At 41.6% G+C, this 16,797-nt stretch overlaps 1 protein-coding gene across 4 annotated transcripts in view; it reads left to right on the forward strand.

Moving 5' to 3' along the window:
• Nucleotides 1-900: 900 nt before the first annotated feature.
• The window catches only part of ZFX (zinc finger protein X-linked), a 54,517-nt gene continuing 38,620 nt past the window's right edge, over nucleotides 901-16,797 (forward strand). Inside the window, exon 1 of one of the 4 annotated variants that reach the window (XM_045876005.3) lies at nucleotides 901-997. The gene's annotated coding sequence lies outside the window, so the exon portion shown is untranslated. Of the gene's footprint in view, nucleotides 998-1,174; nucleotides 1,556-1,884; nucleotides 1,929-16,797 lie in introns of those variants that run through there. The other 3 variants (XM_045876007.3, XM_045876004.3, XM_064573889.1) reach the window with 3 other exon arrangements.

Consider the following 16,797-nt stretch of genomic DNA (forward strand, 5'->3'; position numbering starts at 1 on the left):
CATCCAGTATGTCCTCAGAGATTTGTTATTATACCTTTGTTTTTCCTTCTTGAAAGCATTTTATAACTGTAAAATGTCTGAGGGAATGGACAACTTGCATTCTGGGAGTTTTAAAAAGTTATGACAGGACCCTAAATACATGGCCTCTGTATTTGAAGAGACGTCTCACCGGTATGCTATTTGCTTTATAACCTTTGTGTTCTTTACTGTTTAAAAATCTCTTTAACATTTTGTGAATTGAAGAAATAAAACATGTCAGGTTCTGGATTAATGTAAGGATTACAATGCGTAACATTTAACTAGTAAGTTGTAAACATAGTTTGGGTCCCAAGTTCAGTATGGAAAGAGCATACAAATTTAATGGAAACGCAAATACGCATTTTTGGAGTTAATAAATGCTTGTTTATCAAATACGTATTTTTCTTTTTCTCCTAAGTCTTTTTAAACTTTAAAAGGCTTAAGTAGTTTGTAAAAAACATCCATACTCAATTCTGCTACCTCTCTATATTAAAGACTGTGAAAAACTCATTACTTATGAAACAATTACGCAAGACTTAAAATTTCATAGGCTCCCAAACTCTGAAATACAGATATATAGAAAATATACATTAAAAATTCCGGTTCATTGCAATGTGCGAAACCAGTCTGAAAAGGTAACCCTTTTTCTCATCTTTGTATCCTGCAAACTAATAAAATCAGCTAGGTCCTCTGACTGCTTGTTAAAAAAAAAAAAATTAAACAGTTTGGTAGTAGCTGTAAGATAACCCTTCTCCCCCTCCTCGTGCCCACACACCCATTTAGACTGGCAAGCCTATTTTCATTTTATTTCAAAGATTTTTTTTTTTTTTTTTTAAGCCAAGGCAGGGGACGCCGGGGACTGCTAAATTTATCTTCTCCAGCCACAGGGATGAAGAAAACACATTTACTGCGGGCGGGGGTCTGAGGGCCTGCAAACAACTCGAGCAGGCGCCTCGGCCGAGACAGGCGCGGAGAGGCGGTAGGTCTCCGGGGAGGGCCCGGGGGGTGGCCGAGGCCCACGGGAGATGGTGGGGGGCGGCCAGGCCGGTCGGGTGCGGGCCGCCCGCCTCTCCACGGGGTCGGAGGACCGCGGCCCCGCGCGGGCTTTACGGCCGAGGCGGCGGCAGCGGCGCGTGTGTAGCGGCGGCGGCGGCGGGCGGGAGCGCGGAGGAGGTGGAAAGAAGGGGGGCGCTGTCACGGAGACTCCGGCCGCCGGAGACCCCGCCGCAGCGAGGCCACTGGGCTCCCCGGTCGCGGAGCGTGAGCGGCGCCGACCCGGGGCGCCAAGGGGACACACCGGGCGGAGGAGGGGGCCTATCTACCCTTCCGCATTTTCCTGGGTCTCTCTCCCGGGCGGTGACGTGACGTGCTGACGGCGGGCCCGTGCCGGGGAGCTGGGCCGCTTTTTGTCAGCTCCGAGCTCGGCCCCTCCTCCCTCCCTCCGCCCGCCCCACCAGCCGGAGCCCGGCCCAGTGCTCCAGAGAAAGGCCGGCCTGCAGCACCCGCCACCGTCGCCGACCGCCCGCACGTCCGTCCGGTGAGTTCCGGGCGCCGCCGCGGCCGTGGGGCCTAGCGCGCGCGCAGCGGCCTGGTCCCGGCCTGGTCGGCGGCCCGCGAGGCGCCCTTCCGCGCTAGGCCGGGCGGTGCGGCGCGTGGCGCCGAGCAGGCCCCGAGGAGGCCGCAGTTAGGCCCGGGGAGGAGCCCGGCTGCCCCGAGCGGCGGCGGAGGCGCGCTCCGTGAACGGGCGGGGGTTGGGGGAGGGTCGCCCGGTGGCCCGGGAGGCGGCGGAGGGGCGTCGGGTCGGCGCCGCGGCCTGCCCGGGGCACCGCGCGGGGGCGAGGCCTGGCAAGGAGGCGAAGGCTGCAGGCGTGAGGTGAAGGCCGCAGGCCGGCCGGGCCGATTTTCGCTATGTAAATATCGGCGAGGGGGGGAGGGACGGGGGACAAGATGGCGGCGGCTCGGCGCCTGCTGCAGGGGACGATTAAGGGGGTTGTCGGGAGGGGGAGCCGCCATCTTGAAGGCGGTGTCTGAGGAGAAAATTCCGCTACAGCCCGTGAGGGGGGGTCGGAGAGCGGGCGGCGGCGGCGGCGGCGGCGGCGGCGGCTCCGGTGACGGGCCCCCGAGGCCCGGCACGGCAGCGTGTGCGCGCGGAGGGGGCGTGCTCGTTCCCCGCAGCGGCCATTGCCCTTGCCGCCATGATGGGCGCTCAGGCTCTAGGCGCTCGGCGGCAGCGCCACCTTGCTGCCCTCCCTCCCGCAGCCCCGTGACTGGCTGCTGCTTCCGCTGCATTTTAACTGAGCTGCCGCAGGCGGCCATCTCGTCCCTCAGCGTCCCTGGCCCCGCGCCTTTCTCCCGCTCCTGTAGCAACACGGGGGCTGTCGGGACGGGTGGCAGCCCAGACATCTGGGCTCACTACGGCAAATGGAACCCCACGACATTTTATTTTTACTCAACGTCGTACGTGGCTATTATGGTGCCCTAGATGCGGTTTTCCAACACTCACTGCTTTCTCTAGTACCCGAATAAAGAAAGAAAAATAAAATTCGATAGGAAAGAAGTTCTCATCACTCTTTTATCCAACAGGGGGCAAAGTGTAATTTGCACAGCACGAAAACGAATACATTTTTAAAGGAGTCTTTTCAGCTCATTTATTTGAAAACAACTTTCTTGAAAAGGTCCATTTAAGCTATTCGTGATCTGTTGGTATTAACTTATTTTTGAGGAGTAAGAAGGGCAGAAAGTTTATTTTCTTAGTGCTGCAGTCTTTATTCATCTGCTTGCCATGTTTTTTAGTTTATTTGATTTGAAAACTTCTTAGATAGCATTCTGTCCCTTAAAGGACTTTTGATTGCATACTGCACAACTCCCCAGTAAACTTGTAACCCAGTGTTACCGATGGGCTGTGCTGGCTGATAAGAAAGATTAGAAAGGTTCTTGTAATGCACACGGTGGTTGCAAGAAGTTCACTGTTCAGAGGCGGAGGAGACGTGGTGAATCGCACTCAAGTGCTGCGGAAAAGGTACAACGAACAACTGGGGTTTCAGAGGAAGGCAGAGTTTCTATTTGGAGCATGAGGAAAAGATTTCTGAAGTAGGTGACATTTTGAGGTTACTTAAGGATGGGTAGGACTTTGTTAAGCAGAGGTGGGGCCTCGGGAAAGGGCATTTCAAGGGTGAAGCTTCTTCACAAAATAGTATTTGGAAAAAAACAAAACTAAAAACAAAGCAGCAAGTATTTGTAGTTCGGCAGGAGTCGATGGTGAAGGTGAGAGGGCGGTGGGAATCCTGGCTAGAAAAGGTGGAAGAACTTGCTTGCCAGGTGGAGGGGCTTATATGATCGGGCTGCCCGGGGAAGCCCTCACGTAGAAGGATGACGATACACCTGAGCTGGGCTTCATATTTCCTTAGCAGTTCCATTGGACTAGGAAAGGTTTCAGAGTTGAGAAATAATGAGAGTAGCAAGTGGATCAATGTTTTCACTACCTGAATGATTATCAAAACTGTTAAGAAGTTAAGCCAGTTTTGCTGCTACTTCAGTGATCCGTTTGTACTAGAGAGCTGCTCTTTTCTCTCCTAACTTCACTCCAAATAACGTGTAGTTGTGAGTTATAATTTCTGTAGTAAACAAAGAGGGAGAGGTTTCTAACTTTTCATTTATTGTGGTTGAAAATTGCAGCACTAGTGCTCTGGGTTACTTACGAAAATGAGCAATGAACCTGTAAGTATTCTCATGGTGATTTTTTAAGAAGTCAGTTTGAAAAGTTAGAAGAAAGATTACTCAAAAGGCAGCAGCCTTCAGATGGCCTTTTGTAATCCCTGTTCTTCCCCCCGTGAGAGTAACTACCCTTTTGTTAAGGCTGTTTGCTAAGCCAAACCTTCTCATGTTTTGATTAATATTTGACTGTCCTAGGTGGACGTGTGGGGAATGTGTTTCCTCGAATTTTATGATCTAAATCTATAGGTAGCGTCAGTATTGACTAGAAAGTTGTTTCAGTTTTTCCATTTTCCTGGACCGCAAGAGGTCAGAGCACTGATGCTCTGGGAGAGGACGGAAGGGAACTGAAGATTCTCATGTTTAACATAAGGAAGGGGCCATGGTTTAGGAAAGCTGGAGAAACACTGCATTGTAGGAGGCTGACTACAAGCAGGTTGCTAAGCTAGTGGGCTGCGGTTGTTGAGGTGGTAAGGATAAACATAAACTTAGAAGAACCAGTTGCTTTCTATCTTGACAGCTGGGAAAGACCTAGGAGAGCTGTAAAAAAGAGAACACGCAGTACAGCAGGAGTAGGTGGTTAAGATTGAGACTCAAGTTGCATAGTTAAGAAGACAGATCATGTGTAGTTTAGAAGGATTTCTATCGGAAACCATTAAGTATAAAATGTTTTTGCCTGAAAGGGTAGACCTTGATGATCTGGGAAACTGACTGGTGTTAACACCTTATTACCCAACCATTTTGGATAAGTGAGGTGTTAGTTCTTAATTTATGTGTATATTTCAGATAGGTTCAAGTTTCCTTTTTTAAAAAACATGCTCACAGTGCATTAAAAAAATTTTTTTTCCACATTGCTCTTTGTAAATGCTTCCTCTCTAACCCCATCCAGACTCGTAATACATCATTGATGACCTTGCTTGTGTTGTGTTTGTGTGCACTGGTGATTCCAGACTATTTTTCTACTCTCAGACTCTTCCACCCGTCCTTGAAACCCCTCAGCCTCACAGAGATTACCTAATCTCTTACTTAAACCAGAAAGATAGACAACAATCTGATCTAAGCATTTGAGTTTCCTTCCTTTCCACTGCATACTCTTCCTCTGTCTCTACCTAGGCTTTCCTCCCGTTCTTTTCGCTGCAGGAAGAATTGACCTCCTTCAGGCTCACAACTGCTCTGCCCGTCTGCTCCACCTGTCTGGGATGGGGCTCTTTCAGTGATTCTGCTGCTTGCATCATTGCCCTCTCTGTGCCTTTCCCTCTCCTTAGAAACATTCCTAGGTTTGCTTATCTTAGAAAAACCTCACTTGTCTTCTCGTTCCCTTCACCAGTACTTTTATTTCTTTTCATTGCACTTATTCCTGAATCCACTATTTCCGAAATTGGGAAACTTTCACATGTCATTGGGTGTATCAAATAAAAGTGTTCTTTGTTTCAGAAACTTTCTGTGCTTTTTCTGTCTTCTGTCATGGTATTTCCCTCAAGGTCAATCCTCTGTCCTTTTTCTTGAATCTTTTCCCTTGGTTTTAATGTCCCTTTACCATGCCTACTCTCTTTTCTAATTTCTCATCTAGCATTTCCAGTTGCCTACTGACCATCTCTACCCAGGTGTGTTACTATCTCAACATTTGGCTGAAACCAAATTTATCTGGTATATTGTAGATGTCCAGTACTATTTATAGTCTTTTTTCTTATTTGTTTTTTAACCCAGAGTCCCTCAAACAAGTCTTGCTGTCTCACTTTCTTTTTCTTATTGGCACTATTGTTTTTCCAGGCTCATTCTTCTTTGTCTCATATCAGTGTGGGCAACTTTAATTTGTTATTTAACCTATTAAATTTTAACTGCGTGCTTATATTTTTGTCGTCTTTTCTGAACCTGAATGTAGAGGCAGGTTCTCCTTTATTATCCTCGAGCAGTACCTGGCATATGGTCATTATCTCTAAAAACAATGATCTCAGTTATTGGTTATAGAAAACTTTTTGTAGGTGATTAGTTTTCAGGTAGTAAGGCATCTAATCTATGTGTCCTTTGACCAAGGAATATACATATTAAGGCACACTACATGAGCTAGGTAACCCCTGCCCCCACGGCTTAACTTTTTGGGGTTGATATGGCCAATCTATTCTTATTCCTGTCAAATTATTTTTCCAAACAACTTTGTTAATAAAAACCCAGGTATCTTGGAGCGCCTGGGTGGCATAATCAATTAAGTGTCCGACTCTTGGTTTTGGCTTGGGATCAGTCCCTGCATTGGGCTCCACACTCAGTGTGGAGTCTGCTTGAGATACTCTCTCCCTCTCCCTCTGGCCCTCCCGCTAGGATGTGCTCTCTCTCTAAAATAAAAAATCTTTTTAAAAAGTATTTTTATTTATTTGAGAGAGAAGGGGAGCACGAGTAGGGGGAAGGGCAGAGGGAAAGGGAGAAGCTTAGCAGGGAGCCTAATATGGGGCTGATCCCAGGACCCCCGGATCATGACCTGAGCCAAAGGCAGATGCTCAGCCTACTGAGCCATCCAGGTGCCCCTAAATAAATAAATCTTAAAAAAAAAAAAAAAAAAATCCAGGGGCGCCTGGGTGGCTCAGTCGTTAAGCATCTGCCTTCGGCTCAGGTCATGATCTCAGGGTCCTGGGATCAAGCCCCGCATCGGGCTCCCTGCTCAGGGGGAAGCCTGCTTCTCCCTCTCCCACTCCCCCTGCTTGTGTTCCCTCTCTCGCTGTGTCTCTCTCTGTCAAATAAATGAATCTTTAAAAAAAAAAAAATCCAGGTATCTCATAGCTATATTTTATTCAGAGGAGGCACACTTTAAGGAAAAATCAGTGAGAAGTAAGTATAGGATTTTTAAAGATATATTTAAGATTTTTAAATTGTGAAATATTTCAGAACTCCTGAAAAGCAGGCATCACCAAGATTTAACAGAACTTAATAGTTTATTACATATTTGCTTCATAACTTTTTTTGTTTGTTTAAAGAAAATCTCACATCCATTTAAAGAGTGCCCCCCCCATCCCATTCCTGTCTTTTCTTTGCAAGAAGTAACAATTGTCCTCATATGTATGTACCAAAACCATTATCAGGTATTGGTTTTTGTGTTTTAATTTTACATAAATGGTATCATACTGTGTGTGTCGTCTCTCTCTCTTTTTTTTTTTTTCACTTAACATTGTGTTTTTGAGGTTTATCCATTTTGTATGTGGGTCTAGTTCAGGAGTTCTCAGAGTGTGCTCTAGGAATTCCCAGGGATCCATAAGATTCTTCTGGCCGCATTCTTGTGTGCACTGCATGAGTGCTGTACAGAGGCTGTGTGATACATGATGTCATAATAGGTTGAACCCAGAAGCACTTATGGGAATCCAGCTGTTCTCTATAAAGCCTATCTTTAAAGAGATTTGCAGAAATGTAAAATAATACTATTCTTTTCACTTATTTTTTTGTTTTGAAAAATAGTTATTTAAAAATAAGTGTTTATGTACAGTTGGCTTGTTTTTAACGAATTAATAAATTTTTAAATGTCTCAGATTTTATTTCTATTATAAATATTTGTAGATAGAACCCACATAAAGAAAAATTCTTTGGGGTCCTCAATTTATAAGAATGTAAGGGGATCCTGAGACGAAGAAGTTTGAAAACTACTGATCTAATTCATTATACTTGTATTTCAATGTATAAATATACTGTGGTTTATTTATCTATTCTTATGGAGCAGCCATTATGTTGTTTGTAGTTTTGTGCAGTTTCAAACAATGCTGCTGTGAACATCCTTACACAGGGTTCTTCTCTCTTGAGATTATAGATGTAGAATTGCTACATTCAGGAGTGTGCATTTGTCAACTTTACTGGGAATTGCGGCATCATCAAATTTTGTTCCATTTGACACTCCCACCAGCTGTGTATCAGCCTCTATTTCTGGAGACTACTGCCAAAAGATTAGCCTTTGCAATTTTTTCCAATCTGTTGTGTATAAATTGTATCTCATTGCTGTTTTCTCTTTGCATTTCTTAGATTACTGTTGAGGTTGAGCTTTTTTCCCCACGTATTTATTGACCATTTGAATTTTCTGTGATTTGCTTATTTTATCTTTGGGTCCATTTTTCTGTTGGGTTGTTTCCTTTTTCTCATTGATTGGTGGATATTCTTTCTATATTCTGAATACTAATGATTTATAATTATAAATACTGAAAATACCATTTCCTAGTCTGTGGCTTATCTTTTAGCTTGTTTGTGTAGGACTTCTTAATGTGAAGGTAGCCAGTTTTCTCAATTTTTTTTTCATTGATGACTTATGTTTTTTTGTATCTGCAAGAAGTTCTTCCCTTACCCCAAGGTCATACTGATACCGTACTTTTTCATATTTAGGTCATTAATTCATCTGGAATTTTTTTTCTGTTGTGTGATGTAGGGATCTAACTTTATTTTTTTAATATGGATTCATTGAGTAATTCAGCCTTTCTCCCCACTGATTTATAGTGAAACTCCTGAGGTTTATTGTATTCTCATATATACACATCTGTTTCTTGTTTCTTCTGCTTTCATTGGTCTGTTTAACTCTCTGTATCTGTATCACTCTCATTTAATAATGATAGCTTTATAACTAAATTTTTTTTTTTTTGCTTTATAATATGTTGTTTTTCTTCAAAACTTTTAAAGCTGTTTTCTTTCTTTTTATTTTTGGGTCGGTTTGTCAATGTCTATGAAAAATTTGGATTTTTATTATATTTGTGTCAAATTTATAGAATAAATATATAGACACGTATAGATAGTATACATACTAAGTAGTGGAGCTGGGATTTCAATCTGAGCATGCTCTGCTGCTTTTAATAAAGCTCTTGCACAACTTTTAGATTTTTTTGCTAGATACTATGCAATTTTTGTTGTGAATAGGATTTTGTTATTAGTTATTATTTTTATTTAGTTATTGCTAATGTATAGGGAATACTACGGCCTTAGGTGTATTCATCATGTAACTTGCTGATTTTTGCTCTTACTATATTTCATAGATTCTGAGATGCACTTTTCTCCCCTATATTTTAGAATTTATAAAATCAAAATAGGTTTTCGGTAGGCCACCTTATAATCACTGTCGTTCAGGCAGCAGTTATGATATAGTTCTCATTGCATACACATGCACACACTTGGTCAACACTCTTCATTTTGTCATCACTTAAATGAGCATGTGCATTGTTGTGTTATTTCATGCCAAACACTACAGCTGAAGGCAGAAATTGTGAAGTGGATGTCTGACTGGAAAGAAAATCCCACAGATGATAATGAAGCATTTTAAGAAATGCTACGTCACCAACACTCCTGTTGGCAGAGGACAATATTGTAAGAAAGATTGGATAGCTTTGAGTAGAAAAGCAATCCGTGGTAGGACCCTGAATGTGAAGTTTTAGGAAAATCATACCAATTTCTTTTTGCTTTTATTTTTCTTTCTATATATGTGCAAGATATGATAAAATATAAGTCTAAAAGAATGGTCTCAATCTAAAATGAAAATTCTAGATAAAGTGTGACATCAGTTTAATTGGCAGTGTTTTTTCTTAGTTGTATGTAAAACAAGGGTGCATCTTATAGTTGGTAGTATCTTTAGATTGAATGAAACGTGCAAGTGATAGTTTATAATTCTTTTGCATTTTCTAAGTAGCTGAGTGTGAATAATGAAGGTTTTATTTCTTCTTTTCCATTAGATTTTGCCTCCTCTTTCTTTTTTATTTTTTTTTTGGATCTGCATTGACTAATGCATTTAGCACAGTTGAATGGAAGCGTTGGTATCAGGCATCCTTCTCTAGATACTTTAATGGAGTGCTTCTAATATTTTAACATTAAATATGCTTTGGTGGGGTTTTTTTTTTGAGGGGATAGATGTTATTAGTTTATTTTCTACGTATCATTTTAGAGTTTTTGTCTTGAACAGTTGATTTTTTTTTTTTAGTGCTTTTGCTGCATCTGTTGGTGTGATGAATTGCATTGATAGATTTTTTTTTTTTTTAATGTAGGCTCCATGCCCAGTGTGAAGCCCAACATGGGGCTTGAATTCATGACCCTGAGATCAAGACCTGAGCTGAGATCGAGAGTCAGACCCTTAACCAACTAAGCTACCCAGGCATCCCTAGATTTTCTATTTTAAACTGTCTTTGGATGCCCTGGATATATGCATCCCTTTGTTATTGCCAAATACTTCTCCTTTTTGGTGTAGTCTTTGTTTTGTTTCGATAATAAGCTTATGCTAACTTCATAGGATGAGTTATATTTTAAACAAGTTGTATTTAATAGAGATGCTCTGTTTCTTGAAGGTCAGGTAGAATTCATCTGTGAAACTGGTATTTTTTGTGATTTGGTTTTTGATACAGTAATAGTTTCATGATGATAAGTCTTTTTGGCTTTTGGTTGTTTTTTTTTTTTTATTTATACAAAAGGAACAATATTTTAGAAAAATATAAATTTCCAAATATACTGGTATAAAATATAGGCTTTGATAATGACTTTAAAATATTAATTTCATTAATTTCTTTTTTTTCTGACCAGTACTACCAGTAACTTGCCTATATTATTAAGGCTTTCCAAATAGTTCTTTTATTGATCCTTTCTGTTCCTACTGATATGATTAATATTTCTTTCCTTCTACTTTATTTGCATTTATTCTGATATTTAAAAAATTTTAGTTGAAGGTTTAGCTCATAAATTTTTTTTTTTAAGATTTTATTTATTTATTTTACAGAGAGAGACACAGTGAGAGAGGGAACACAAGCAGGGGGAGTGGGAGAGGGAGAAGCAGGCTTCCCACGGAGCAGGGAGCCCGATGTGGGGCTCAATCCCAGGACCCCGGGATCATGACCTGAGCCGAGGCAGACGATTAACGACTGAGCCACCCCAGGCGCCCCTAGCTCATTAATATTTAATTTCTGCTCTTAATATGCCTTTAAAACTATAATTTTTCTCTGAACTGTAACTAGATGCTATGATTTTGACATGAATTCATTTTTATTATTTAGTTCTTTTTTTTTCTTTTAAGATTTTATTTATTTATTTGAGGGTGAGAGAGAAAGAACACAAGCAGGGGGAGCTGCAGGCAGAGGGAGAAGCAGGCTCCCCGCTAAGCAGGGAGCCCGATGCAGGGCTCGATCCCAGGACTCTGGGATCATGACCTGAGCCAAAGGCAGATGCTTAACTGACTGAGCCACCCAGGCACCCCTATTTAGTTCTAAATATATTGTGATTTTCATAATTTTCCTATTGCCCATTGAATTACTTAGAACTTTGTTTTTAAATCTGTGGGATTTTTTTCTGTTGTTTCTGGGACTTTTTTTTTTTTTTAATTTTATTTATTTGACAGAGAGAGACACACAGCAAGAGCAGGAACACAAGCAGGCGGAGTGGGAGAGGGAGAAGCAGGCTTCCCACTGAGCCGGGAGCCCGATGCGGGACTCGATCCCAGGACCCTGGGATCATGACCTGAGCTGAAGGCAGTCGCTTAACCAACTGAGCCACCCAGGTGCCCTGTTTCTGGGACATTTATTTCTAATATTGTTGCATTATAGTTGGTTAGCATTGATTGATATGCAAAAATTAATTATATTTCTCTATATTAACAATAAATAATTTGAAAGTCAAATTTAAAAGCCAGTACCTATTACTCAACCATAAAAAAAGAATGACATCTTGCCATTTGCAACAACATGGATGGAGCTAGAGAGTATTAAGCTAAGCGAAATAAGTCAGAGACAAATACCATATGATTTCACTCATATGTATGATTTAAGAAACAAAACAAAGAAGCAGAGGAGGAAAAAGAGAGGCAAACCAAGAAACAGAGTCTTAACTATAGAGAATAAACTGATGGTTATCAGAGTGGAGGTGGATGAGGGGACGGACTAAACAGGTGATGGGGATCAAGGAGTGCACTTGTGATGAGCACTGGGTATCGTATGGAAGTGTTGAATCACTGTATTGTGTACCTGGAACTAATATTGCACTTTGTGTTAACTGGAAATTAAATAAAAACATACTAAGACCTTTAGTAAAAGCTTTACTAAGAAGTGGTGGGGAGAGATACAACATCCATGGATCAGAAGTATCAATATTACAGACAGGTCAGTTGTGATATGTAGAGATTCGATGCAATGCCAAACAAAACCCCAACAGGACTTTTTTTTTTTTTTTTTTTGATAGACCAGTTCTCAAATTTATAGGGAAATGCAAAGGGCCTGGAATAGCAAAGGCGATCTTGGAAAAGAAGTTGGAAGACTTACACTACTATATATCAAAGCTTATTATAAAGTTATAGTGATTAAAACAGTGGGCACAAAGCCAGATTGATCAGTGGAATAGAACAGTCTGAAAGAAGACCTACATATGTAAGATCAGCTACAACAAAAGTGTATTGGGATTTCAATTGAATGTAGAGGTTAATTAAGGGAGAGTTGATACTATTCAACATATTGAAGAACAAGACTTTTTTTTAAGTTTTTATTTAAATTCCATTTAGTTAACATACAGTGTAATATTAGTTTCACGTGTACAATACAGTGATTCAGCACTTCCATACAACTTATTTAACCCATCCCCTCACCCACCTCCCCTCTGGTAACCATCAGTTTTTTCTCTATAGTTAAGAGTCTGTTTCTTGGGGCACCTGGGTGGCTGAGTCGGTTGGGCGTCCGACTCTTGGTTTTGGCTCAGGTCATGATCTTAGGGTTGTGAGATTGAGAACCTGTGTCAGGCTCTACACTCAGCAGGGAGTCTGCTTGGGATTCTCTCTCTCCCTCTCCCTCTGTGTCACCCCCCCCCCCGCACTTATGTTCGCTTGTACTCTCTCTCAAAATACATACATACATACACACATCTTTTTTTTTTTTTTTTTAAAGTCTGTTTTGCTGTGCAGGAACTTTTTATTTTGATCATGTCCCAACATTTTGTTTTTGCTTTTGTTTCCCTTGCCTCGGGAGACATACCTAGAAAGAAGTTGCTTTTGCCTGTGTCGAAAAAGTTAACTGCCTGTGTTTTCTTCTAGGATTTTAATGGTTTCTTGTCTCACATTTAGGTCTTTCATCCATTTTGAATTTATTTTTGTGTGTGGTGTAAGAAAGCGGTCCAGTTTCATTCTTTTGCATGTAACTGTCCAGTTTTCCCAACACCATTTGTTGGAGAGACTTTTTCCTGTTGCATATTCTTTCCTGCTTTGTCAAAGATTAATTGACAGTATAGTTGTGGGTTTGAAGAGCAAGATTGATTTATCTGTATATTTGTGTTTTTTAATCACACTTAGAGTTTTCAAGTATTTTTATCAATGGGATTTAAGAAAGCTTTTGTCTTCAAGTCTATTAATTTTATACCAGCACACTTTATAAAACTTATACTGATGGTAGTTTTTCAGGTGGTTTCTTTAGATTTCATAGTTAGATCATACATAAATAAGTATAATTTCTTTTAAATAATAATTGTATTTTACATTTTATTATCTTACCTAATTGCATTGGCTATAAATTCTCATGTAATCTTAATAATAGTGTTAATGGGTGTCCTTGTTTTTTGGTTTTTGTTTTTTTGAGGGAGAGAGTGAGAGCAAGTTGGGGGGGGGGGAGGGACAGAGGGAGAGGGAGAGAGATAATCTTAAGCAGGCTTCACGCCCAGTGCAGAGCTCTGTGCTGGGCTTAGACTCATGACCCTGAGATCATGACCTGAGCCAAAATTAAGAGTTGGTTGCTTAACCGACTGACCCACCCAGGCACCCCAGGGTATCCTTGTCTTAATTGACTTTAGAAGGAATATTTCTAGTGTTTTACCTTAATTTAATCTATGTTTTTTTTATAAGTTGATATATCATTCTCCTATCCAAAAACATGTTGTAACATGCACTAGTTTAAGATTTGCTTATACTCGTGTGTTTTTTATAATTTATAAAATTGTTATAGAATTCACCCTTTAAAAATATACAATTCCGTGGTTTTTAGTAAATTCAGAGTTGTGCAACCATCACCACTAATTTTCAGACATTTTATCACCCCCAAAAGAAACCCTGTGTCCATTAGCAGTCATTGTCACCAACTCCCACCCCTCACAACCACTAATCTACTTTCTATCTGTATGTATTTGCCTATTCTTGACATTTAATACGTGGTCTTTCCTGTCTGGCTTCTTTCACTTAGCCTATTCTTTCCGAGGATCATCCATGTTGTAGCATGTATTTGTATTTCATTCCTATTGTATTTTTTTAAAAAGACTTTATTTATTTGAGAGCGAGAGAGCACACACACACAAGTGAGCATGAGCTGGGGGAGGTGCAGAGGGACAAGCCAACTCTGCTGTGCATGGAACCTGGAGCCTGAGGTGGGGCGCTGTGGGGCTCTCTTCCACGGCTCAATCCCAGGATCCTGAGATTATGACCTGAGCCGAAGTCAGATGCTTAACTGACTGAGCCATCCAGGCACTCCATTCCTATTGTATTTTTTTTTTTTTTAAATTTTTTTATTTGACAGAGAGAGAGACAGCGAGAGAGGGAACACAAGCCAGGGGAGTGGGAGAGGGAGAAGCAGGCCTCCCGTGGAGCAGGGAGCCCGATGCAGGCCTCGATCCCAGGACCCCGGGATCATGACCCAAGCTACAGGCAGACGCTTAACGACTGAGCCACCCAGGCGCCCCCTATTGTATTTTTTTTTTAAGATTTTTTATTTATTTATATGCCAGAGAGAGCACAAGCAGGGGGAGCAGTAGGCAGAGGGAGAAGCAGGCTACCTGCTGAGCAAGGAGCCCCATGTAGGACTTGATCCCAGGATCCTGGGATCATGACCTGAGCCAAAGGCAGACATGTAACCCACTGAGCCACCCAGGCATCCCCCTGTTGTATTTTTTAACTGTTAAGAAAATACCTTTCTGGGGCACCTGGCTGGCTCAGTAGGTACAGCATGTGACTTTTGATCTCAGGATTGTGAGTTTGAGCACCATGTTGGGTGCAGAGATTACTTAAAAATAAAATCTTTAAAAAAATACCTTTATATTATAATGTAACTGAGTAGTTTTTTAAAAAATTTTTAGAAGATTTTATTTATTCCGCAAGAGAGCAGGAGCAGGGGGAGGGGCAGAGGGAGAAGGAGAAGCAGACTGCCCGCTGAGCAGGGAGCCTGACGGGACGTGGGGACGGGAGGCCCGATCCCAGGACCCAGAGATCAGGACCCGAGCAGAAGGCAGACACCTGACTAACTGAACCACCCAGCTGCCCCCTGGGTAGTTTGTTTTAAATAAAAAGTAGATGTTCCAGAGTATGGGAAATGAAAAGGGGACAAAAAAGGAGACATCCTAACTCACTGTTAAATTATATTCCTGCCCAAACCTGGAGAGAATACTACCAAAAACAGGGGCGCCTGGGTGGCTCAGTCATTAAGTGTCTGCCTTCGTCTCAGGTCATGATCCCAGCGTCCTGGGATCGAGCCCCGCATCGGGCTCCCTGCTCCGTGGGAAGTCTGCTTCTCCCTCTCCCACTCCCCCTGCTTGTGTTCCCTCTCTCTGGCAAATAAATAACATCTTTAAAAAAAAAAACAACAACTCTAGTGCTTGGTGTTGATAGCACATCAGTGCCACTAGGTTCAGAGGGTACTTTGGCAACTCTCAGTCTGAGCATAAATAAGGGCTTTGGAAAAATAAGGCATTAAGAAGACTTGTCATTTTAGGACCAAATTTTAATAGATTCTGAAAGTTCAGACTCTTAGACTTTAACCAAACCTGTGAAGTTATTGATTGGTTCAGAATGGTTTTATGGAAAAAACTAATCTGTAATAAAAACTTGGCATTGAAATTTTGAGCTAGTGTACAGAAGTTCCAAGTAGGACAGGGCAAGGAAGGACGGGGCTCTGACATTTACAGCAGCAAGCATTTTTTCTTCCTCTTATTGTCACAGAGGGTGGGCAGGGTTGTTTGAAAACAAAATATACTATTCTTCAGGAATGGAATTTGAAATAAAGCTATTAGATTAATAATGTTAATTATGTACATCTTTTTCCTTTTTTTCTTTTTAAGATTTTATTTATTTGAGAGAGAGAGAGCGCACTCGCCACAAGAGCAGGGTGAGAGGCAGAGGGAGAGGGGGAGAGAGAATCCCAAGCAGACTCCGAGCTGAGCTTGGAGCCCGAGGCGGGGCTGGCTTGATGTCATGACCTTGAGATCATGACCTGAGCTGAAACCAAGAGTCAGATGCTTAACTGACTGAGCCACCTAGGCACCCCTCTTTCCTTAGTTTTTGAGTAATTGATCTGTCAAGTGTTGATAAGAGTTGTAGCTTGTCACTACTATTGATTTCTTTTTATCTCTCTCATAGTTTTTTTGTTTTTATATATTTCCATGTTTTATTTGACACATACAAATTCATAATGATTTCAGATTCAAGATAGACTAGAGAACACACACATTTACTTTTTTTTTTCCTTTGAAAATCATATTGAGGAAGAAGTAGAGAAATCCAGAGAAACAAAAAAACCTGAGAGGTATGCCACTTGCAAACCAGAATATGACGAATTTCTGGTTGAATAAAGCAGTTGGGAATCAATTAATGGCAAAACCCTAGGGAGCTTAGTGAACCTGTAGCCTTATTCAAAAAGTCAGAAGGACCATCCAGAAATTTCATTCTGCATTCCTGATCTCAGAAGCAGGGATGTCCTAGGAGAAAGAGCAAGCTGTGGGCACAGCCAGTTAATTAAAGGCATGAAATGCTAAGTTATTTACCTGTCGATATAGATGTCTTCTCATGTGGTTTTCCTCCTGAGGTAATGCCAGAAATTCAGTGCTCTGATTTACAAATTGTCCATAGGAAATTCCAAAGTGGGTACTGTGGGGAGAAACGGGCAGTGCTTTAGGTAGCTTGTAGCCAACCTGAGGGTTATTGGACTTCCAGTAGTGGAAAGATGGGATGCTTGTCCATCATTGAAGGAAAGCCTGGCTGTTTACATGGTTCTTTTCTCTCCCTTGGCCTCATTCTTCTAGACTCTAGAGCTCTCAATGTGGTCATAATTTAGGTTTATTTTTAGGCAAACAGAGATTCTCACTTGAGCTGAGGAAATACAATCCAGCTATCAGAATGTAGCTTTG

The sequence above is a fragment of the Mirounga angustirostris genome, unplaced genomic scaffold (assembly GCF_029215605.1).
Source record: "Mirounga angustirostris isolate CCGP_5_RB_7025 unplaced genomic scaffold, mMirAng1.0.hap1 SCAF_11, whole genome shotgun sequence".
Classification (NCBI taxonomy): Eukaryota; Metazoa; Chordata; class Mammalia; order Carnivora; family Phocidae; genus Mirounga; species Mirounga angustirostris.